Here is a 23,987-nt window from a genome sequence, read left to right as displayed (position 1 = left end):
GCAAGTCCATGTGGTAGCAATATTATGCTCTCAGTGTAATCATGGATTAAAGTATGTTGCAGCATGTGGCAGTTGCAAGGGAGAGAGTTGCAGAAGTGCTGAAGAAACTGTTTACAATAATTGTGACAAATATATTTGTTCAGAACTTACATGATAGGCACCTTTTTTATTTCTATAACTAGTCTTATCCTTATTTCATACAGCTAATATTGATTGCAATGAATTTCTTATCAGAAAATATTTTAAGAATAATATGCATTTTTGTTATTAGCCACAAATGACCAAATTTGCAAAAATAGGTCTATACTAAATGCATTTAATAAAGAAACCACACCTTAGTGTACAAGGTGAATATCAACCTGAAATTTTCTGCAAATAATAAGTGATGCTGGTGCTCACTACTGATCAAATTTCAAGTCAATATCATTTTCCAATCTGAAGTTATGAGTTTCCAAAGTTGGTAAATTGGATATGTGTGGAAGATCCACTTTCCTAAATCCAGTCACATATATACTGTATGCCTCAATACTAAATTGGCCATAAAAGTTTTTCCCCAAGGCGGATTTTAGAGGATTTTGGATATGTTATTCTATGAAAAATTTGCTTTCTAATGATACCAAAATCAGCTTTCTTCGAATTTTTTCTGGGTCCAACCTTAAATTTACCGGACTATAATAGCTACATTACAAGTTATACAGTAGAGTTTTCATGATGGAATACAAACAAGTTACCCTTCTAGAGATTCTGCAGGAGCAACTATATATGACCCACTGAGCGAAAACTGGCAGTTTTTGCACGACTCTATTTGGCTATTAAAAAGCAAATATATAAACTGGCTAAAAATATGCGAGCTACAGTACAGTCCATTTAAAACTTCACACACACATGACATTTTTGGTATAGCACCACGCAACTTTTCCCGTGGCAAAAGCAAAAATTACTCGTGGGGCTGACTATTGCCACACTGTGGCACAAGGCAATACCATGCATGGAAAAACAGATTGCAATGCCATGACAATGCAATGCATGGAAACCTCTGATTGCCACACTTGGAACCATTGCCACATGTGGCTAATATTAGTCAATGCCCTTCTTGAGCCAAACCTCATTTTTGCAGCTTGTTTCAGTCATGAGTTACTTATGATCTAGTAAATAAGTACCTGTAATTTATTATTGCTGTACAAATCAAATGTATTCCTGTTCCAACCGTCTATATAGCACTATAACTCCAAGACTATTAAAAGACTGACATTTTTTGGCTGTCAACTCCTTTGTTACTTTAGATAACAAGTATATTTATAATTTGATTGGCATTTATTAGTGATTTTTAAACTTTTCTCCAGAATTTATCAGTTACTTTTCAGTATTCATTATCATAATCATACAGCTATAGAGTTACAAGGCAAAAAAAAAACATCCGTAAATCACAGGGTTGAGATACTCTATCAGAGCAGTCACTTCGGGATAAAAAAGGTGTACAAAAGGTGTTGAAAAACACTTGCCAGAATTTGAAGCAGGGGCCTCCATACTGAACACCCAAATCCTTAACCACTGAGCCACTGCTATCACGGTTGTTAATCTCACTTAATTTCTACTTTTATTATAAACGAAGATCCTAGCTAAAATCTACTAAATTGATAATTTCATAAATCTACCAATGGAAAAAGAATATTCTATGTGTGCTCTATTGGAAATCCGCAAACAATGTGCACTCTATTACAAAAGTAATGATTGTAACTTGTCTAGTATTCCATCGAATCAACCCTGATATTATAGCCATTTTGGTACTGGTATTATATACACTACAATTAAGACCCACTCACGCCAATCATCATCATAATCATCATAACAAGTACTATGCTAACACACAGCCAAACAAAACTTGTGACAATGGGCTGGAAATCGTATTCTAGCATAAAGGTGTTAAAATTTATGACCTCATCTGCAAGAATTCCATATGTTAGCGCAAGCCTAATTTTACAGTAGAATGCAATAAATGCAGTGAGTGAAATGTTAATGAAATCAAAAAAGAAAATTCTGTTAATTTTTGAGCATTTGTTTTGCAATGAATGAAGGTGATAACAGCAAAACCTACAGTAGCATTGTGATCCTCAAAGCAAGAAGAGTTCGAAATTTTTTTTTTAATATCAGCACTCCTAAGGAGAGAGAAAAGATGAGCATTAGTTTACCTTGCATTGGACAAGCGGTTTGTCATCGTTTTTTCTCATGTTCTTGCCATCCCCCAGCTTTTATGAAAGGCCTGACAGACAAAACTTACAAGCAATGAATTCGCCTGTTAATGGAGAATCCGATGCTGAAAATTGCATCTTAGTAGAGAACTGCATCCATAAATTATGACCGTTTACTTAAGTGCCTGTAGTTAAGTATTGTCACTGTACAAATCAATTTCTCTACTGTTGCCACTTTGTAGCACTGTAACGTCGAATGTTCTTGGCTTCTGGAGCTGAAACTTTGGTTGACCATCCCTTTGGCTATCTAGATAAAGAAAATGTAATAAAATGGAATTTGAAAGAATGCAATAACCAATAGGATTCTTGCAGGTCCAGTCACATTTGAGCAAACACAAGTAATCATGTTTTGCATGAAAAATCAAGTATGTACCCTGAAATTTGCCTTTGAGGTTAGGTGGCTTCATGGTACATATAAAGTTGCATTAATGTTCCATAGGTTTTTATTTGCAATAGTATTTTATAAAAAAGTAATTCCTTCCAAAGTAGGTATGCATTTGTCTATTATATGAATTCTATTTTGCAGTGACTGTTCTATTAGAGTCTTATTAACCCTGGCTGTTCGTGGTACATTCAGTGCTTACTATGGTACATTTTACATGTACCATGGTCTTGATGTGGGAGCAGGACCACCAATTTCTTTATATGTGACCGGATTTCATATAACCAGGCTTCCAGACACACAAAATCAAACTTACGTTTTTACCAGAAATGGATTGCTGGTCTAATACACTATCATATTCCACACTGTGCTTCCTTCAGGACTGGCAAGTCTGGTTTCTGTAGCAGCTTTCTTCCGACCCTGTCAAAGCCACGAGTGGGAGAGTAGTGCCATTAAATGGCCATGGCTTTGTGATAATGGTGTGTAGTGAGCTGGGACTTCACAGAGAGCTCGCCAATAGTGTTCTCAGTCAATTTGGAGTGATTTGAGGGCCATGGAGGACCAAAGAGAGCCCAAACTTGGCCTCTGGATTCCATTCGTCTTCTTACTTCATTTTATACTCCTATATTAAGCCCACCCACCACGCCCCACCACCCACCCTATTACTACCACCTGTGATATTATTACCCGCTCGAAGAAAGCTGCCCAAAACAGGGCTAATTTTGGGTATCAGAAATTTATACACCCACTCACTGATAACTAGTAAATAGATGAATAATTGGTGCAAATTTTGTTTGCACAGCTGTAGGCACTGGGAAGTAATTACACAATGATTACTTAAAATTGCCATATCTCCTAACGAAGCTTTGTGCGTCGAAGCCTGGTTTTGTCAAATTCAGTCACATATAAAAACTCAAGCCAATATTGATTGTGGGGATTTAAGATTGGTAATGTGATGAAAGCCATGCGTCTGATTTTGCATCCCACAGCACTCAGATGGATGCAATTTGTGACCCTTGCCATCCTGAGTTGAGAAACATTGGTTTAAGATGAGAACTACTACTATAGCATATTCACATGCGGTTTTCCACATTTTTGAATACGGACCATGCCAGTTTTCAAGTAACACGAGTTTAACACTCTACGCGAAGCTTACCTTTATAGGTGTTTAGTAAATGCTGTAAACAGTCTGTAATATGACACAGCAACTTTAAAATACTTATAAAATTGGCTTAGTTGAAATTTTCCATATCTTTAGGACTCGTCCATTCATGATAACATACGCAGTCATAATGTTAGTTGCTGCTGTCCCTTAATCAAATTTTTACAAGTTGTTCTATACAATAAATTCAGTGATGGGCATCGTATAGGCTTGGGTGATTAAAACTAGAGACCAGTCTATTTTGCTTTTTTTTCTACCTATTTTTCTTTCCAGCAATTCTTTTTTTTTCACCTATTATGCTCCATATTTTGCTCAAGAATTATAAACTTTGCTCAGCAATGATCTTTGTTAACCCTTTAAGGTTACGGAATAGTTTTAAATACGTGGGCGGAACAAATTACAAAATCTGCTTTAAACCAAGAAGGGATAAAGAATTTCAACAACTGTGTTGTGTTAGCAATACAACTAATTGTGCTTGTTTGTTTTTACTACAGAACAATGACTGTCCTTGGGTGTGTGGTCTACAATAGAGCGATGTTTTATAAAAATGCGCCGCCAAAAACCAGACTAACAGATTACTAGGGACCCGTCGATTTCGCCAGCAAAATTTTTGGCATAATGGTTGGGTAAAAGCAATGAGCAAAATGCTGGCATAATAGGTGCAACTTTTGTGGAGTGGACATAAAAATTGCACAAAAGATCGAGATACTCTAATAGAACAGTCAGACACGCTAAAATATCGACAATGCATAGCTAATTGTTACAGGAACAACAAGTGACAATCGAGATACCCTAATAAAACAGCCACACATGTTAAGCAATATTAGCTGGCTTCTTGCTTTACATGTTAGAAGTAATTTCTGATCGAGATAGTCTAATAGAACAGTCACTTTAAGGCGAAACTGTAGCTTTGCACTTGGAAATATTCAATTAACAAAGGTCAGTACTGAGCAAAATTTATAATTCTTGAGCAAAATATGGAGCATAATAGGGGAAAATAAAAGAATTGCTGGAAAGAAAAATAGGTAGAAAAAAAAGCAAAATAGACTGGTCCCTACAGATTACTGAATCCTTATAATTTCAACACAAGTGGCTAAACAACTAAAATATCTAGGTCCTGTGGAAGCGATTTTTTAAGTTACTGGTAGTATAGACGTTTTATTGAACTTTTAGTAGTTTTTTCGAGTGAAACAAGCTCTTTGAAGGCTTGTATCTGAGTCACTGGGGAGAAACACGCCAAAAATGCTTCCACAGGACTTAATAAATTTAATATACAGTATCACTATGCCTCAGAAAAGCCAATAGAGCCTACAGCTTTTGCTGTATTTGGCGGCGGAAAAGCATGGTAGTGACAGCTGGAGCTGAGCGATGTACGGGCTGGCTTATTTGTGTTACTACAACAAATTGTAATGTTCCACCTGCCTCAAACTACACTGTAGCTACATAAAAACATTAAATATGAAGAGCTTCACCTTCATTTAAAACTTTTCACACTGCTAGACTGGTTTTATGGGCTTCTCAAAAAGTATCGATAGGCATTCAAAATTTTGAATGATTGCCCGTGACTATACCGTAACCTTAAGGACTGCTGCCGTAATATTACGTCCAAAGTAGGTATTGCTCGAAAGACCAGCGCCGTAATATTACGTCCAAGATTATTGGCAGTAAACAAAGAGCTATAACTCCGCAACAAATGAAGCTATTAGATCGAAACAGGGGCCATTGTATTCGCCATTCATAGGCGATTCTTTTGATATATAAGGCCAACTTATCACACAAAACTAAGCCTGTGTAAAATTCCTAACAAAGTACAAACATTTAATATTTACACAACAATAAAACTAACCTTGTAGAAATCGCTCCATAACTTTGGCTGTGTTCATCGTATTAACTTCAAATAAAGCTCAGAGTGCTCACTATTTAGAGGCAAATAATTTGATATACAAGATCACGTGATGCGGTTTTAAAAAACTAAAATGGCAGACTGTTTTTATTGATTGTGTCACGAAGAAATCGACTGCGTGTAGGTGTTTGAAACTCACCTTAGTGCTTTTAAGACATTGGTTCTACACTTTGGTAAGTTAGATAATGTTGTTTATTATTGTCAGGCGAGTCTTTTAGTATAATTTGTTATACAATTGAGCACTTGTAGGGGTTTTGTCAATGCTATAAACTTATTATATTTTTTTAAAACACTAAATGCGCAATAATCATAAAACGTGTGGGCTTTCAGGGTAGACTATGCACAAAATTCTTGGTCCTTAAAGGGTTAATTGAATATTTCCAATTGCAAAGCTACAGTTTCGCCTTAAAGTGACTGTTCTATTAGAGTATCTCGATCAGCACTTACTTCTAACATGTAATGCAAGAAGCTAGCTAATATTGCTTAACATGTGTGACTGTTTTATTAGGGTATCTCGATTGTCACTTGTAGTTCCTGTAACAATTAGTTATGCATTGTCCATATGTGACCAGATCTGCAAAAAAGGGACATAATTGCACAAGCCTAAATTTACAGTATAAAGCATTGAATACATTGGGTGAAATACTTGCGTATTATTGAAAAATTCCATAAATTTTTTTAACCCCTCTTTTTTAGTGAAGGAAGGGACTAACAATAAAAACCTGGATAGCTTCTTATTCGCCTGCTCAAGAGGAGTTGGAAAATCCTTGTTTCATTGTAGTAGACCCAAGGACATGTAACTTATGAGCATTTGTTACGTGATGTAGAAACGACCATACGCGATCGATCTTTCTTTATGAATTTCGACTTTGTATGCAGTGAAGAAGGGCGAGTAAAGGAAAAACTTACCCAGTAAATTATTCCCCGGTTCATGGCGAACACGATGGTGAAACATTTAGCTCTGTACCTTGATCCGTTAGTAAGTTACAATCGTTTTTGTATGCACCTGTAATTTATTCTCCCTATACTTGCTGTACAAATCGATTTCTCTGTTGTTGCTACTTTGTAGGGCTATAACTCCCACAGTGTTTGGCATATGAAGCTGAAATTTTGCCAGTGGGTACACTTGGCTACATAGAGTATAAATATTCAATAAACAGGAATTCAGAAAAAATGTGATTATGCCCTGTTTTCGCAGATCCAGTCACACATTTTAGCACGTCTGACTGTTCTATTAGAGTATCTCAATCTTTTATGCAATTTTTATGTCCGCTTCACAAACATTGCACTTATTATGCCAGCATTTTGCTCATTGCTTTTACCCACCCATTATGTCAAAAATTGTGCCAGAAAAATCAACTGCTCCCTAATTAAAACTCTTTAAAGACCACCGAAATTTATACAGTACCTACCCTGAAAACCCACAAGTTTTATGAAAATTACGTATTTTATTATTTGACAAGTTAGTAAAATCTATTTATAATTATAGTGGGAAAATTGCCTATCAATACCAAACAGCACTATCTAACTTAAAAGTGTATAGAACATACCATTTTCAAGTAGCAGGTTGATCTTCTATGAATGGTGACAATCTTTCTTCTTCGTAATGCGGTCTTTTTAAAATCGCTTGTCCTTATCTGTATAAAGTGCCGCATCATGTGACCTTGTATACCAAAATAATATTTCAGTTCTAATTAAGGAGCAGTATGACACTTGCATTATTAAAATCAGTCCATTAGAGAGGAAGATACAAGGTAATTTCTACAAGGTTAGTTTTGTTGTTGTGTAAATACAATCTAATCAAAAAACAGCCAAGCTGTAAAAAAAGGTGCGGCCCCCATAAAGGCCATGGTGAAAAAAGATGTGAAATCCAAGGTGGCGGCCAAGAAATGGCTGTGATGGTAGGTTAATGGTTACATTTTAATAACAACAATTCAGGTGAATTTGGTGCCAAGACCAAGCGGCACAAAATTCACCTGAATTACCGTTATTAAAATGTAACCATTAACCTACCATCACAGCCATTTCTTGGCCGCCACCTTGGATTTCACATCTTTTTTCACCATGGCCTTTATGGGGGCCGCACCTTTTTTTACAGCTTGGCTGTTTTTTGATTAGATATCACTTCTTTTTGTATTTGTATACTGCAAAGCCGGCCTATGGCTGGCTTTGGGGCTTTTTTAACCCATGTGTTGTTTTTTTTTTTACCACAGGAAGAAGAAAAGAACTTAAAGAAGAATTTTAGTGCTTCAATTATTTTTGATTTTATTAGTAATTATACAAATTATATACATATATTTATTACATGCTCATTATTCCCCACAGGATTTTTTTGCAGCTGATCTCTCTACTGGGTGATTTGAAATGTAGCTGAACTATATACAGGATGGTTTCTTTGTAGCTGAACTCTCTACAGGTGATTTGTTTGCAGCTAAACTCTCTACATGGTGGTGTCTTTATAGCCGAACTCTCTACATGATGGTTTCTTTGTAGCTGAGCTCTCTATAAGGTGACTTCGTCTAGCTGAACTCTCTACAGGGTGATTTTTTTGTAGCTGAACTCTCTGCAGGGTGATTTGTTTGCAGCTGAACTCTCTACATGATGGTTTCTTTGTAGCTGAACTCTCTACAAGGTGACTTCGTCCAGCTGATCTCTCTACGGGGTGATTTGTTTCTAGCTGAACTCTCTACAGGTGAATTGTTTGTAGCTAAACTCTCTACATGGTGGTTTCTTTGTAGCTGAACTCTCTACAAGGTAACTTCTTCTCTACAGGGTGATTTGTTGTAGTTGAATTCTCTACAAGGTGGTTTGTATGAGGCTGAACTCTCTACATGGCGGTTTCTTTGTAGCTGAACTCTCTACAGAGTGATTTGTTTGCAGCTGAACTCTCTACATGATGGTTTCTTTGTAACTGAACACTCTACAAGGTGACTTCTTCTAGCTGATCTTTCTACAGGGTGAATTGTTGTAGCTGAACTATCTACAAGGTAACTTCTTCTAGCTGATCTCTATACAGGGTGATTTGTTTGTAGTTGAATTCTGTACAGGTGGTTTCTTTGTAGCTGAACTCTGTACATGATGGTTTCTTTGTAGCTAAACTCTTTACAAGGTGACTTCTTCTAGCTGAACTCTCTACGGGGTAATTTCTTTGTAGCTGAACTCTCTATATGATGGTTTCTTTGTAAATGAACTCTCTACAAGGTAACTTCTTCTAGCTGATCTTTCTACTGGGTGATTTGTTTGCAGCTGAACTCTCTACATGGTGGTTTCTTTGTTGCTGAACTCTCTACAAGGTGAATTCTTCTACCTGATCTCTCTACAGGGTGATTTGTTTGTACCTGAACTCTGTACAAGTGCGTTTTTGTGGGTGATCTCACTGCAGGTTGATTTGTTTGTAGCTGAACTCACTAAAGGGTGATTTTGCTTGTAGCTGAACTCCTTGCATTGTATCTAGTTTCTAGCTGATCTCTCTACAGGGTGATTTGTTTGTACAGTAGCTGATCTCTCTACAAGTTGATTTGTGTGTAGCTGATCTCTCTGCAGGTTGATTAATTTGCAGCCGATCTCTCTACAAGGTAATTTGTTTGTAGCTGAACTATCTATAAAGTGATTTATTTGTAGCTGATCTCTCTGCAGGTTGATTTGTTTTAGCTGAACTCTCTACAGGGTGATTTACTTGTAGCTGAACTCCTTACATTGTGACTAGTTTCTAGCTGATCTCTCTACAGCGTGATTTGTTTGTAGCTGATCTCTCTACAAGTTGATTTGTGTGTAGCTGGTCTTTCTACTGGTTGATTTGTTTGTAGCAGATCTCTCTACAGGGTAATTTGTTTGTAGCTGAACTCTGTACAAGGTGCTTTTTTGTAGGTGATCTCACTGCAGGTTGATTTGTTTGTAGCTGAACTCACTAAAGGGTGATTTGCATTTAGCTGAACTCCTTACATTGTGTCCAGTTTCTAGCTGATGTCTCTACAGAGTGATTTGTTTGTAGCTGAACTCTCTATAAGGTGATTTATTTGTAGCTGAACTCCTTACATTGTGTGTAGTTTCTAGCTGATCTCTCTACAGGGTGATTTGTTTGTAATTGATCTCTCTACAAGTTGATTTGTGTGTAGCTGATCTCTCTGCATGTTGATTTGTTTGTAGCCGATCTCTCTATAGGGTAATTTGTTTGTAGCTGAACTCTCTATAAGGTGATTTGTTTGTAGTTGATCTCTCTGCAGGTTGATTTGTTTTAGCTGAACTCTCTACAGGCTGATTTGTTTGTAGCCGATCTCTCTACAGGGTAATTTGTTTGTAGCTGAACTCTCTACAAGTTGATTTGTGTGTAGCTGATCTCTCTGCAGGTTGATTTGTTTGTAGCCGATCTCTCTACAGGGCAATTTGTTTGTAGCTGATCTCTCTACAGGGTGATTTTTTTGTAGCTGACCTCTCTTCAGGGTGATTTGTTTCTAGCTGATCTCTCTACAGGGTGATTTTTTGTAGCTGACCTCTCTTCAGGGTAATTTGTTTTTAGCTGATTGCTCTACAGGTTGATTTGTTTGTAGATGAACTCTCTACAGGGTAATTTGCTTGTAGCTGAACTCCTTACTTTGTGTCTAGTTTGTAGCTGATCTCTCTACAGGGTGATTTGTTTGTAGCTGAACTCCTTACATTGTGTGTAGTTTCTAGCTGATCTCTCTACAGGGTGATTTGTTTGTAGCTGATCTCTCTACAAGTTGATTTGTGTGTATATAGCTGATCTCTCTGCAGGTTGATTTGTTTGTAGCCGATCTCTCTACAGGTAATCTGTTTGTAGCTGAACTCTCTATAAGGTGATTTGTTTGTAGCTGATCTCTCTGCAGGTTGATTTGTTTTAGCTGAACTCTCTACAGGGTGATTGCTTGTAGCTGAACTCCTTACATTGTGTCTAGTTTCTAACTGATGTCTCTACAGGGTGATTTTTTGTAGATGAACTCTCTTCAGGGTGATTTGTTTCTAGCTGATCTCTCTACAGGTAGATTTGTGTTGATTTGTTCATTGCTGATCGCTCTAAAGGTAATTGATTTGTTGCAGTTGAACACCCTGCAAAGTATTTTGTTTGTAGCTGATCACTCTAAAGGGTAATTTGTTTGTAGCAGAACTCTCTCCACAGTGACTTGTGTGTAGCTGAATTCTGTGTAACTGAATTCTCTAGAGAGTGACTTAATTGTAGCTGAATTCTCTACACAGTGCATGACTTGTTTATAGCTGAACTTTCTTCAGTGTGACTTGTAATGTTCTGAATCTCTATAGTGGTATATTTGCTTAACTCTCCACATGGTGACTGTCTTCTTGCTGAACTGTCTATAAGATTAACTGTTTGCAGCTGAACTCCCTACAGAATAACTTGTGATGTAATAAAATTCTATAATGGAGTAAATAAATTAGCCGAATGCTCTATTAGGGTGACTGTTCTATTAGAGTATCTCGATCTCGCATTTGCTACACGGAGTTGGCTTTTGAATCATAACTCAGTGGTTTGTAATCCGATTCTTCTGTACTACTGCAAGGACTTTCTATGAATATTATTCCAGCTATACACCGATTTTCAGCTCATTGCTCTAAGCGGTTTGCCTAGTAAGCGTGAAAACTAATACTTTTTTATTCATAAAAATCGATCGCGTAATTGCGACACAGGTTGGGTTTTGTGTCATATCTCCGTGGTCTTTATCTCGATTCTTTTCAATCACCAAAAGGCACTCCTATGATGGTTACTCCATCTACATAGCAATTTTCAACTCATTCCATGAAGCGGTTTACCCTGTAGGCGTGACAACAAATCGATCTTGTTTTACGCGAATAATCGGTCATAACTCCTGAACCATTCATCGGATTTGTACCAAATTTGATGCTAGGATTCGCCTTTGGACTCCCTTTCTGTGTGCCAAATTTCAAGGCGATCGGAGTACGCGTTTGATTGTTATAGCAATTTTTGCAAGTGTGCGAAAAGACGAAGAAGAAAAAAAAACAAAGAAAAAAAAACGAAACTTTGGCAGCTCGTATCTCGGAAATGGCTGGAGCGATTCCCTTCACATTTGGAATGTTGACTCCCTTGGCTGGCGGGCAACTGTGTAGCAAATTTGATTCCAATCAGATAAGTGATCACCGAGATACAAAGGTGTGAAAATGACGTTTTCGTTCTTCCTGTCAATATACTCACGGTGTGGCGCGCCGGCTTCTTGGGCCGCACGACACACTACCGTGTGTCTTGATATTGTCTCTATTACAAGGCTGTTTCTAACCAGCTTAGTTCACATGACATTAATTTTTATCATTGCATATCAACAGAATTGCCTACTAATGGCGAAAAAAATAGTCTTTATTTAAAGCCCATAGCTTCTACTACTGTGAAGATATAGTTGTTTGTTTGCTGCCTATTCACTTGGACATACATGTATGACAGTGAGTTTTCGCATGAGGCTATATTTGTACATACATATATGACGCTGGTCCCCCAAGGGTTAATTGCACACAGGCTCTTAGGCTGCAATTGGCATGGTTCATATCAGTTTTACTACATGCTCTCATGATTTGCCTGATATGTACACCCACACCCTCGGGCATGACGGCCCTCAAGCTTGGGTGTACATATCAGGCAAATCACTCTGGCCTATGTAGTACTACTACATAGTCATAGCCATGAACAAGCAAGCACAAAATTACAGTATAGAGCAATTATCAGTTTAGCTAATTGATTATTGTATACACCTTTTGGCTTTGGTATTGGATTGGTAGGTATTTTTCTGCATTGGTAGAGCACCACTAGGCCTGCGCCAATTATGTCACCATAATTTGGTGCATAATATGTAGGAAAAATCATTGAGCATAATCCAACTAGAATTTTTTCTGCTACTTGTTTTACATGAACACAATAGACAGAATTGTTGGGTACTGTAGGATAGCACTATATGAAATTTAAAAATAGAAAATAACAAGGCTGGTGCCTAAGAATAAAGATCTTGAAGCTTGGCATGTCTTGATGTTAATGTACATCCATGAAAAATCAGCCGTTATTAAATAATTTATTATCATTAACATCATTGCAACAATTTCATTGCTGCCACCTTTAATTTTGCAACTTTTTCACCCTGGCTTTTGAAGGCCACACCTGTTTATACAGCTTAGATGTTTTTTCGTGAATTTCATTTCTTTTTGCATTTTAAATTCCCAAATACCAACCATAAAATGACTTTGAGGCTTGTTTTTGCACAAATCATTGTTCTTATCTACAGATTAGGGGTGCAACAATATATCGATATATCGATATATCGATATATTGCAATATTTTCTATCACAATACAATATGTGTGATGAAACATATCGATATAATAGGCACAATTTTTGTGCATTGGTTATCAGAGAACTTGCATACATTGCATGTTTCACAATATAGTATTTTCTTATAAAACTTGTAAACACAGTATTTACAGTTCCTTGTGATGGCTAAAGATCAATATACTCTAATAGAACAGTCGCCACATATTAAAATATCCTAATAGAACATTCACAGGTGTTATTACCCTGTAATAGAGCAGTCAAGACACAATTTTCAAGGAGCATATTTTGGGCATAATGAGACACAACTGGGCATAATTGCAGCATAATACGGGAAATTTTGGAGCATTGCTCAAAAGCATAATAGGCTCAGGCCTAAGCACACCTTGTCTTCTATGATATCACTGTATCTGTAGTAGGGATGCAACAATACGGGTAAATACCATATTGCGTATTGCCTTTAAAAATATTGCAATATATTGCTGTATTGCAATATTTGGATTAGGGCCTTTGGTGATGTTAAAGTGCTATACTTGTATAAATAACTCATGGATTTAAGCTTCATAAGATACAGCAGATACAGTAGCATCAGTGCCATGTGGTGTACACCCACCAGTCAAAAGCTGCTTATAATGGCCAACAGTTATTAAATAGGTATTGCAGTACAAGTAGGCGGTACTACAACCAGTAGTTTGTTTTGACATCAACAATTACATTCTGGTGGCTTTGATGCCCGTCCTCCAGCAGCTGTGTAGGCTAATTATCCACAAGCCACAGCCCATTACAACCTTGCAATATTATGCAATATATTGTAACACAGCAATATATTGCAATACGCAATATATCGATATGTTTCATCACACATATTGTATTGTATTGTGATAGAAAATATTGTGATAGAAAATATTGCAATATATCGATATATCGATATATTGTTGCACCCCTAATCTGTAGATAAGAACAATTTGTACAAAAACAAGCCTCAAAGTCATTTTATGGTTGGTATTTGGGCATTTAAATGCAAAAAGAAATGAAATTCACGAAAAAACACCTAAGCTGTATAAACAGGTGTGGCCTTCAAAAGCCAGGGTGAAAAAGTTGCAAAATTAAAGGTGGCAGCAATGAAATTGTTGCAATGATGTTAATGATAATAAATTATTTAATAACAGCTGATTTTTCATGGATGTACATTAACATCAAGACATGCCAAGCTTCAAGATCTTTATTCTTAGGCACCAGCCTTGTTATTTTCTATTTTTAAATTACATATAGTGCTATCCTACAGTACCCAACAATTCTGTCTATTGTGTTCATGTAAAACAAGTAGCAGAAAAAATTCAAGTTGGATTAGGGATCAAAGAAAAAAAGTGAAATAAGGGAACAGTTAAAAAGTAGTGAAACAAGAGAGATTGTCTATACCTGCAGTTACACTAAGGGACATTTTAATTTAACCCTATACTTCAGTCTATAGCATTGACCAAATTAAGGATCATATATCTATTAGAAAATGTCATGCATTTGATCTTTGGAAGATAATGAGGTCTTTAAAATCCACTAAAGACCTGCTAGCAGGTTCTTGAAATGGTTAAAATCCTGCTAGCAGAAAAGATCTCAAGCATTGCAAATCTCACTTTCAATCATTGATTTGATATGCTATCCCCAGTGGCAGATTTAGGGGGGTTTCAAGGTTTCCACGGAAACCCCCTTTGAAAAATGATTTCGTAACAATTAAATGTTTTAATTATCGCGGCGTACGTCTCGATCGAGATACTATAATAGAGCAGTCACAGTAGCTACTAAAGTAGTGTGTAGGAAGTTATTTAATATATTTTATGTACTATTACTAGGCTGTGACCTTTTTTTTTGGTCTCACCTTACCAAACCAGACGATGTAGTGCAAACTTTTGTGTATCTCATGTCAATATATATCTCCACCTTCTAAACTGGAAACCCCCTTTATAAATTCCTAGATCCGCCACTGCTCCCATGCATATTACATGCTAATAGCCTGCAGTGGGCAAGGTCACCCAAGCAAAAACACATCCATTCCTTTTATATACGTATATAAGCATGCCAAAGCAATTCGATTATAGGAGGTAACATTTAACATTGTGGCCACATTTGTCAGGATGAACGGAATAATATCACAGAAAATTCTTTTCAGTGCTTATCTGTTTTCTAGAGTGTTTTAAGCATGTTTCATCTGTAGTTTGCACTTTACCAGAGACCTATGTACATGAGTAAACTTCTTTGTAAAATGGTTATTTTGTAATGTGGGTGTGGTCCGTACACGATAATGAGCCTGGCTTTTACACTGCTATTGTGCCATAAAGCATAATAGCATAATAAGCAAATAGGCTAGGCCTAAGCACACCTTGGCTAGGCCTAAAAGCATAATAGGCTCAGGCCTAAGCACACCTTGTCTTCTATGATTATCACTGTATCTGTAGATAAGAGGTCTTGGCACAAAATTCACCTGAACTGTCGTTATTAAAATTTTTATCATTAACCTACCATCACAGCCATTTCTTGGCCACCACCTTGGATTTAACATCTTTCTTCATCATAGCCTCTTTGAGGGACGTACTCTTTTTTACAGTTTGGCTGTTTTGGATTAGATTTCACTTCTCTTTGTATTTGTATACGCTGGCTTTAAGGCTTTTTTAACCTATCTTTTTTTCTTTACCACAAGAAGAAAAGATCAATCAGTTGTTAAATACTTCAAATATTTCTGATTTTATCAGTTAATGTACAAATTATATATATATGTATATGTTATACTACAGATATGTGACCCAGTCTGAGAAAACCGGTCTTATCGCCCATGTCAGCAGATTCGATTTTCACCCAGGACACACAGCTACATGAATAAACTATCTAATTCCACATTTAAAATCAGCTGGATTTGAGTGGTCTGGTTTTGCTGGCTGCTTTTCCCGAGCCCAGTGGCGATCCGTACATGTGGTGTGGGGCCTTAATGGAGCTGTGGTCAGCCTGGGAATGACTGTATGTGGCTGTACAGCTCTGTGGTGTTGAATAACTACCTCTGCTACGAATTTTCTTTCATTTTATCCAGTTTTGAGACCTCAATGGCTCAAAACTTGGCCTAATTCATCCCTTGGCCTTCCTTTTCAATTTTTGAACACTATCTTGCCCGTCCCCACCCAATTTGCAGCTCGCCTGATACAGTCAACCTTGGTTTAAAAACTATCTAAAATGGCAGGAAACTTAGTTGTTGGCTACTTGTACAGTGGATGCTCTGGAAGGTAAGGAATTGGTGTAAAACGTGTGAAAATTTGGTACACATAGCTTCAACCATTGGCGAGCTACAACACACTAAATACTTAAAACCGGCATTTCTCGATACTTTTAAATAGGCGATAAGCCCGGTTTTGTCAGACTGGGTCACATATCATGGTATTCGAAATATATACCAAAAGATATACAAACTTAGAAAAGATGTTATAGTGCAAAGCCTCGCACTATGGCACCCTTTCCTAAATATGTATATCTTCTGGTATATATTTCGAATACCATGATATCTGTAGTATAATATGTTAATACAACATCTCGTCTCCCACTTGGAAACAGTAATAGCAATTTCTACTGTTTTTATACCATTATTAGTACTGGTAAGTAATTCCTGGTGATTAGTGTGCTCAAGGAGTATGCACATGTGTTGCAACCTGTAATCTTCTTGAGAATTGGTCCAACAATTCATAGCAACTGTTGCTAGGCAACAAAATTTAAACCTGACGTAGTTACATGCTTTTTGGTGGTAGCTTAACAACAGTTACTATGGTGTAAAATATTTTTAGAATTAGTAATGGTTGCCTAGCAACAATGTCGTTGCTAGGTAATGGGTATTGGTTACTATGATACCAGTAGTTGTCAAGTCGGACATGCCTAACTGGAAAACAACCAAACACTATCAAAAAAACTTTAGCCAATCAGATGCGTATATCAAATGTGCAAGTGATATACTGATTCTATTGGCTAATTTGCTGTCGTATATCAAAAATATGCCACAGGCTGCTATTGGAATTTTTGATATAATTATGCTAACAGTTAGCATATGTCTCCTTATTGATTAGTGTGTGATATACTATACTGCTTGACTAGCACTTCTAACAAACAAGAAATTCTGGTAGCTGGAATAATTCAGGGGCATAGAGTCAACCCAATGGCTGCATGCACTAGTCACTAATCAAAACTGTAGAAAGGAGGAGTTTCCTTTGACTGAAATAGGCATATTTGTTTGTAGAAGTATCAAACAGTATGGTAGTACTGTTTAGTAGGGTTCCCCTTAATTGACATGCCACCCAAAATGTTGCTAGTAAAAATCATTATAGAAAAACTTACGGAATAGCAAAAGCTGCAAGCTGCAAACTCTCAAATTTATTTGTCACAAGCTGCTATTGGAGTTTTTGTACAGGACACGATATTGATGTTGTAGTAATATATACCCATCCAAAAACAGCTTATAGCTGTAAAAAAAGTGCGCGTCCAAGTAAAGCAGAGTTAACTGCGACAAAAAGTAATGATATCATAATGCGGCCATGTGCGAGGTGTGCAAGTTGTAATATTAGCTAATCAGATAATACAATGTTATTGTTAAAGTGTTAATGAGAACTATGTGATGCTGCTAGTTTTGAAGTGTGTGAGCATCTTCATAAATGCCACATAAATTTAATTCTCAATAAAGCAATGTGTATAGATTCTCTGATAGTAATAAATAGTTTGAGTTTGGCCACCTTTCCTTTGTTCGTAGCATTGCTGTATACAGGAAAGGCGGCCAAACTCAAACTATTTATTACTATCAGAGAATCTATACACATTGCTTTATTGAGAATTAAATTTATGTGGCATTTATGAAGATGCTCACACACTTCAAAACTAGCAGCATCACATAGTTCTCATTAACACTTTAACAATAACATTGTATTATCTGATTAGCTAATATTACAACTTGCACACCTCGCACATGGCCGCATTATGATATCATTACTTTTTGTCGCAGTTAACTCTGCTTTACTTGGACGCGCACTTTTTTTACAGCTATAAGCTGTTTTTGGATGGGATTTCAATACTTTTTGTTAGAATAAGCAATGCACTGTTGATAACAGTAGGTGAGTCAGTAGTTTCCATGGTTTTGACAGAAACCCCAGATTACAGTGACAGAATATTAAAATATAACTGTAATTTTAGTGGCCAGGGCCGCCCACATTGGGGGTAACTGGGGTATTTTTCCCCCTACCACAGCCTGAAAGGGGCCACTTGAATACCTGTTTAAAGAAAGATCGATATACTCTAATAGAGCAGTCAGGATCTAGACCCTTCCTTGTCCCTGGGCCCCTCTTTAACTCTTTTCCCTGGGCCCTCTAATTTCTCTGGACGGCCCTGTTAGTGGCATGCAACTGCAGTCAACTAACACCCATTTTAACTAGTAAACCCTTAACAACACTTTGCCTTTCATCTTGTACTGCATTGAAACGATCAAGATACTCTATTAGAGCAGTCACAAAACAGCTGTAACACAGCCATAGGCGGCGGAAAGGGGGGGGGGGCTTAGCCCCCCCTCAGAATGATATCACACCGAAATTATCTTTCTTGGAGTGGGGCTGAAAACCGTGATAAAGATCGAGATACTCTAATAGAGCAGTCACTCTAATAAAGTATTCAGTGTGTAGCGAGCTATGTAAGGATTTTTATGTAGTTTATCAGCTAGAAATGGTAGCTGGTGAGGTGGAAGCTCTTGTCAGTTGGTTGCGACCTTTTTTTTTTTTTTTTTTTTTTTTTTGGTCTCACCTTACTAAACTATAGAAATAAGTCTGGGTCAGCCCAGCCCCCCTCATATCAACTACTTGCTCCACCGCTGAACACAGCAATCAATATTTAGCATAGTTACAACTTCTGCTTAGCATCGGATTGTATAGTTTAAATTACTAGCTACTTACAGACTTTACAATATAAAAATATGGCACTTGTAGAAATGTGACTGTTTTATTAGAGTATCTCGATCTACTTCAAGCATTGACTAATTCAAGTGAAGAAGCTACGCCCCTGCCAAGAGATCTTGTGAAATGAAATGAGAAAAGGCAAGTATGTACAGAGACAATAGAGGGGCGCGTAATTATGTCCTGTTGTAAATAAACGCCTTTAAAATTTATATTACTACTAAATAAACGCACCAGAATAGGCTTGTGTGGCTGTTGTCTCCAAGGTTGTCTCATTATTTGTCTTTTCGTGTTGAAGGGATTTAGTCGCAATTGGTGAGTTTAACTATACATGTATTTGTGTTGTAAAACTTAATTGTAAAAAGGCGATTAGCACATATCATGATAAACATGTATTTGTCACAGTAGAGTCTCTCACGAAGTCACGATTATTATGAGACATTGGACCAGGGTAAAAAATTTACTGCTATATTTAGAGGTTGTAGCGTTTGTATATCTTAGTATCTTAATAAATAATCCCCCATGATCACTAATCACTAATAGTACAGTGAAAACTGGTCATTATTCAGGCCGTAGGGACAAAATTTTCTAACCTTGCCTTTTAAAGAGGTGGCTGCATTATGCGGCCTTAAAAAAGGTAAGAAGCATGCTGTTCTAACTGGCTATAGAGATGGATTTAGTGTATGACAGCGTATGAGACAGTGAGTGCTGGCAGCAAGGGGGCAGCCAATCTGTTAGAACACCAAAAGCACTGCTTCAGACATAGGCAGTTGACTGTCAGCCCCAAGTGTAAAAAGTTTCACTGTTGGTCCTTATAAGCTCCTGATGAAGAAAGTGATGAAGTCATTATCCATAGGATATATTTTTCATTTCAGTTCTACAATATAGTAGCCAAGCATAAGATGAACATAACACAGCATTCCAGTAGTTTAGTGGTGACCACAACACTGCCTGAGTTAAACTGTGGTGAGATTTGAGACTACCAGAAGCCCTGGAATGTCTTCAACACATGAAATACCAAATATCTAATGCCTGGCTTTCATCCACAGTGGACCTGTCTTGGTGGCCACTTGTACAGAAGGGAAACAGCTAGTTGCCACACCCCTTAATTATCAATTTGTAAAATCGTTAGCAAAATTGTGTGTGCGAGCAAGTGCGATGTGGCAGTGCCGTGTATATGGTTGCTGCCTAGCAGTGACACATCATGAGTATTGAAGTCACAATGCGTTACTGTATCATCCATCTAAATACAATCTCTGAATGTGTCATTTTGTGTAGAGAGCAATCTTCCACAAGAAGTGACCTGCAGGTTTCAGTGTATATTGTTAACCATTAATATTGTTCACAATATTGTGAACTATATGTACAGTGAAACCTCACTTAGTGGCCACCTCTTTAATAAGACCACCTCATTATATTGGCCACCTCTAGTAGGTCCCAAATATAGCTAAGCATTACTTATGACCTCATTAATAAGGCCACCTTGTTATTCAGGCCAAATTTTTTGGTCCCACAGCCTGCCATATTAATGAGGTTTCATTGTACTTATGTGAATTTTTATTTTTCGTAACTTTTCTTCAGGTTTACTGATGGGCACTATGAAGCATTGTTGACTGGTACGTGTATAATGTGGTGACTTGAAATGCTAAAACAGTACGTAGCGTGTCTTGTATGTACATGTAATGTGTTGTAATGTGTCCACACATCCACACATCTTAGAAATAAATGTAATTGTATTCTCTATAAATAGTCAGTTCCATTGTGCCACTGGGTCATAAGTTGGTTGAGTATGGATCATCCAGGGCACTTGAGTCACATTTTGTCCTGGCCAAGTGGATCTCATCCACTGACAGAATATACAGGATCAGATCACGTGTATAAATTACGGTGGAACTTGTTTATTGCCACCTTCACTCATTCAGCAGGTAACAGTGTATAAATTCTCAATTGGAATTGGCTTTTCAAGAGTGGTTGTCTTTCTATACTAGTGGCCATTAAGATAGGTTGTACTGATAGAGTGTACATACTAGAGATGCAACAATATCCTCCACTTAGTGTCGTTTGATAGTGATGCAATGGAGACTATGTATTATTGCATTTAAATACTATACTATTATATTGCAACTCTAGCACGTATTTATAACAGGAATGTTTGTTAACCGTTTAGACATACTGGAGCCACACCCACTCATCTGGATTCTACAAATGGAGTCATACCAACTTGTTGTCATCATACTCACTCGTTACTCCCATTGTGTTTGGATGAATATACATGCCGTCATGTGAGACTTGCTACCATGGCGGGCCACTGGAAAACATTTGCATAGCAGTTATATTACAGTCATTATTGTACAATTCTTACATTATTGTTGTGAAAAGTGTTTGGTATTCATGTGTCTCCTCTGTATGTTGTAATTACATGTGTAATTTTGTGTGGGGGTGCTATAAAATGCAATAATGCATGGTGACAATTGTATTAGGCGATTTTGCACACTTCCTTTTAAGCTAGCTACATGTGCTAATTACTCACAGCTTGTGTCAACAACTGGTAACCGCAGTTGTACTCTTGTGTCATTCTTTAAGCCGCGCCCTTAGAGGACAAATTATGTGGGGGCGACTAATTTCAAAACGAAGGATGGTATGCAGCACCATAGATTAGCTATATCTATGGACTATAATCTATGGCAGCACACTTCTTGGTGGCTATATGTACTGATTAACTACATAGAGCGCCAGTTCATCAATACCCAGAGACCGCAGTTGTGCTCTGCGTCATTCTTTAAATTCCGAGTAAAATTCTTAGAGAGCAAATGACGTGGGGGCGACTAAATTCAAATTTCAAACTAGCCATTCTCGAAAACAAATGTTTCAATCTGAACGAAACTTTCAGAACAGTTTAAAGACACATTGCCCTACATGCCAAGCGAGTATTGCGGAAAACAACAATCTGGGATTTGTATTTGGCCTCTAGGTCGACTGAGGACGACTGAAACTTCGTTTGGTGCTGAAATCACGACTGTAGGGTAATCATGTATGGTGAAATCGATGATGTGAATCTTGAAGTGATTGAGTGAATACTGAAGCGATAACAGGGCGATCAATGTTCGGAATGCACAAAGGAACGCAAGGCATACACCTGCGGTTGCGTCTAACCGCATGCGATAAAAAAAAAAATAAAAAAAAAAATGAAACGTCCCCTTTCATGTCGGCAATCTCGATCACGAAACAATCGGCATGGATTTGCTTCACTGCTTGTGTGGTAGTTACTAGTGACACGATGAGTTCAACTCCAGAGTTTCAGAGGGATAGCGTAAGTGACGGGTGGATTACAGGAAGGCCAAATTTGAGAACGTTCGTTCTTGTAAAATCCTCACGTAGTGGTCGCGTCATTTATTGTCTGCGGCGCGCGTTTCTGCTTTACTGGCCGCGCGACTCACTACCGTGAGTCTTGATATATATATATATAATACATATATTTATTACAGAACTCTCTACATGGTAGTTTCTTTGTAATTGAACACTTTACAAGGTGACTTCTTCTAGCTGATCTCTCTACAGGGTGATTTGTTTGTAGCTGAACTATCTACAAGGTGACTTCTTCAAGCTGATCTCTTTACAGGGTGATTTGTTTGTAGCTGAACTATCTACAAGGTAACTTCTTCTACCTGATCTCTCTACATGCTGATTTGTTTGTAGCTGAATTCTGTACAGATGATTTGTTTGCAGCTGACCTCTTTCCAGAATGGTTTCTTTGTAGCTGAACTCTCTACAAGGTAACTTCTTCTAGCTGATCTTTCTGCAGGGTGATTTGTTTGCAGCTGAACTCTCTACATGGTGGTAGTTTCTTTGTAGCTGAACTCTCTACAAGGTGACTTCTTCTAACTGAACTCTCTACAGGGTGATTTTTTTGCAGCTGAACTTTCTGCATGATGGTTTCTTTGTAACTGAACTCTCTACAAGGTAACTTCTTCTAGCTGATCTCTCTACAGGATCACTTGTTTCTAGCTGAACTCTCTACATGGTGGTTTCTTTTAAACTGATCTCTCTACAAGGTGACTTCTTCTAGCTAATCTCTCTACAGGGTGATTTCTTTGTAGCTGAATTCTCTACAGGTGATTTATTTGCAGCTGAACTCTCTATATGATGGTTTTGTAGCTTAACTCTCTACAAGGTGACTTTTTCTAGCTGAACTCTCTACAGGATGATCTTTTCGTAGCTGAACTCTCTCCACAAGGTAATTTCTACTAGCTGATTTCTGTGCAGGGTGAATTATTAGTAGCTGAACTCTATGCAAGGTAACTTCTTCTAGCAAATCTCTCTACATGGTGATTTGTTTGTAGCTGAACTTTCTACAGGTGATTTGTTTGCAGCTGAACTCTTTACATGATGGTTTCTTTGTAGCTGAACTCTCTACAAGGTAACTTCCTCTAGCTGATGTCTCTACAGGGTCACTAGTTTGTAGCTGAAATCTCTACATGGTGGTTTCTTTGTAACTGAACTCTCTACCAGGTGACTTCTTCTAGCTGATCTCTCTACAGGGTCATTTGTTTATAGCTGAACTCTCTACAAGGTAACTACTTCTAGCTGAACTCTCTACAGGATGATGTTTTCGTAGCTGAACTCTCTACAGGTGATTTGTTTGCAGCTGAATTCTCTACATGGTGGTTTCTTTGTAGCTGAACTCTCTACAAGGTAACTTCTTCTAGCTGATGTCTTTACAGGGTCACTAGTTTGTAGCTGAAATCTCTACATGGTGGTTTCTTTGTAACTGAACTCTCTACAAGGCAACTTCTTCTAGCTTATCTCTGTACAGGGTGAATTGTTTGTAGTTGAACTCTCTACAGGTGATTTGTTTGCAGCTGAACTCTCCATAAGATGGTTTCTTTGTAGCTGAATGCTCTCCAAGGCAACTTCTTCTAGCTAATCTTTCTACAGGGTGATTTGTTTGTAGCTGAACTCTCTACAAGGTAACTTCTTCTAGCTGATCTCTGTACAGGGTGAATTGTTTGTAGCTGAACTCTCCACAGGCGATTTATTT

At 37.6% G+C, this 23,987-nt stretch overlaps 1 protein-coding gene and 1 long non-coding RNA gene across 2 annotated transcripts in view; one reads left to right on the top strand and one right to left on the bottom strand.

Moving 5' to 3' along the window:
- Window positions 1-23,987, bottom strand: part of LOC136246972 (uncharacterized) — a 100,865-nt gene that overhangs the window by 63,107 nt on the left and 13,771 nt on the right. The gene's annotated exons all lie outside the window — the stretch shown is intronic.
- On the top strand, window positions 17,949-21,420 carry LOC136246971 (uncharacterized). The gene is made up of 3 exons (XR_010696956.1): window positions 17,949-19,264; window positions 20,531-20,602; window positions 21,117-21,420. It is a non-coding gene; the product is annotated as an uncharacterized lncRNA (long non-coding RNA).

The sequence above is a fragment of the Dysidea avara genome, chromosome 2 (genome assembly GCF_963678975.1).
Source record: "Dysidea avara chromosome 2, odDysAvar1.4, whole genome shotgun sequence".
Taxonomy (NCBI): Eukaryota; Metazoa; Porifera; class Demospongiae; order Dictyoceratida; family Dysideidae; genus Dysidea; species Dysidea avara.
This window is presented reverse-complemented; position numbering and strand designations above follow the sequence as displayed.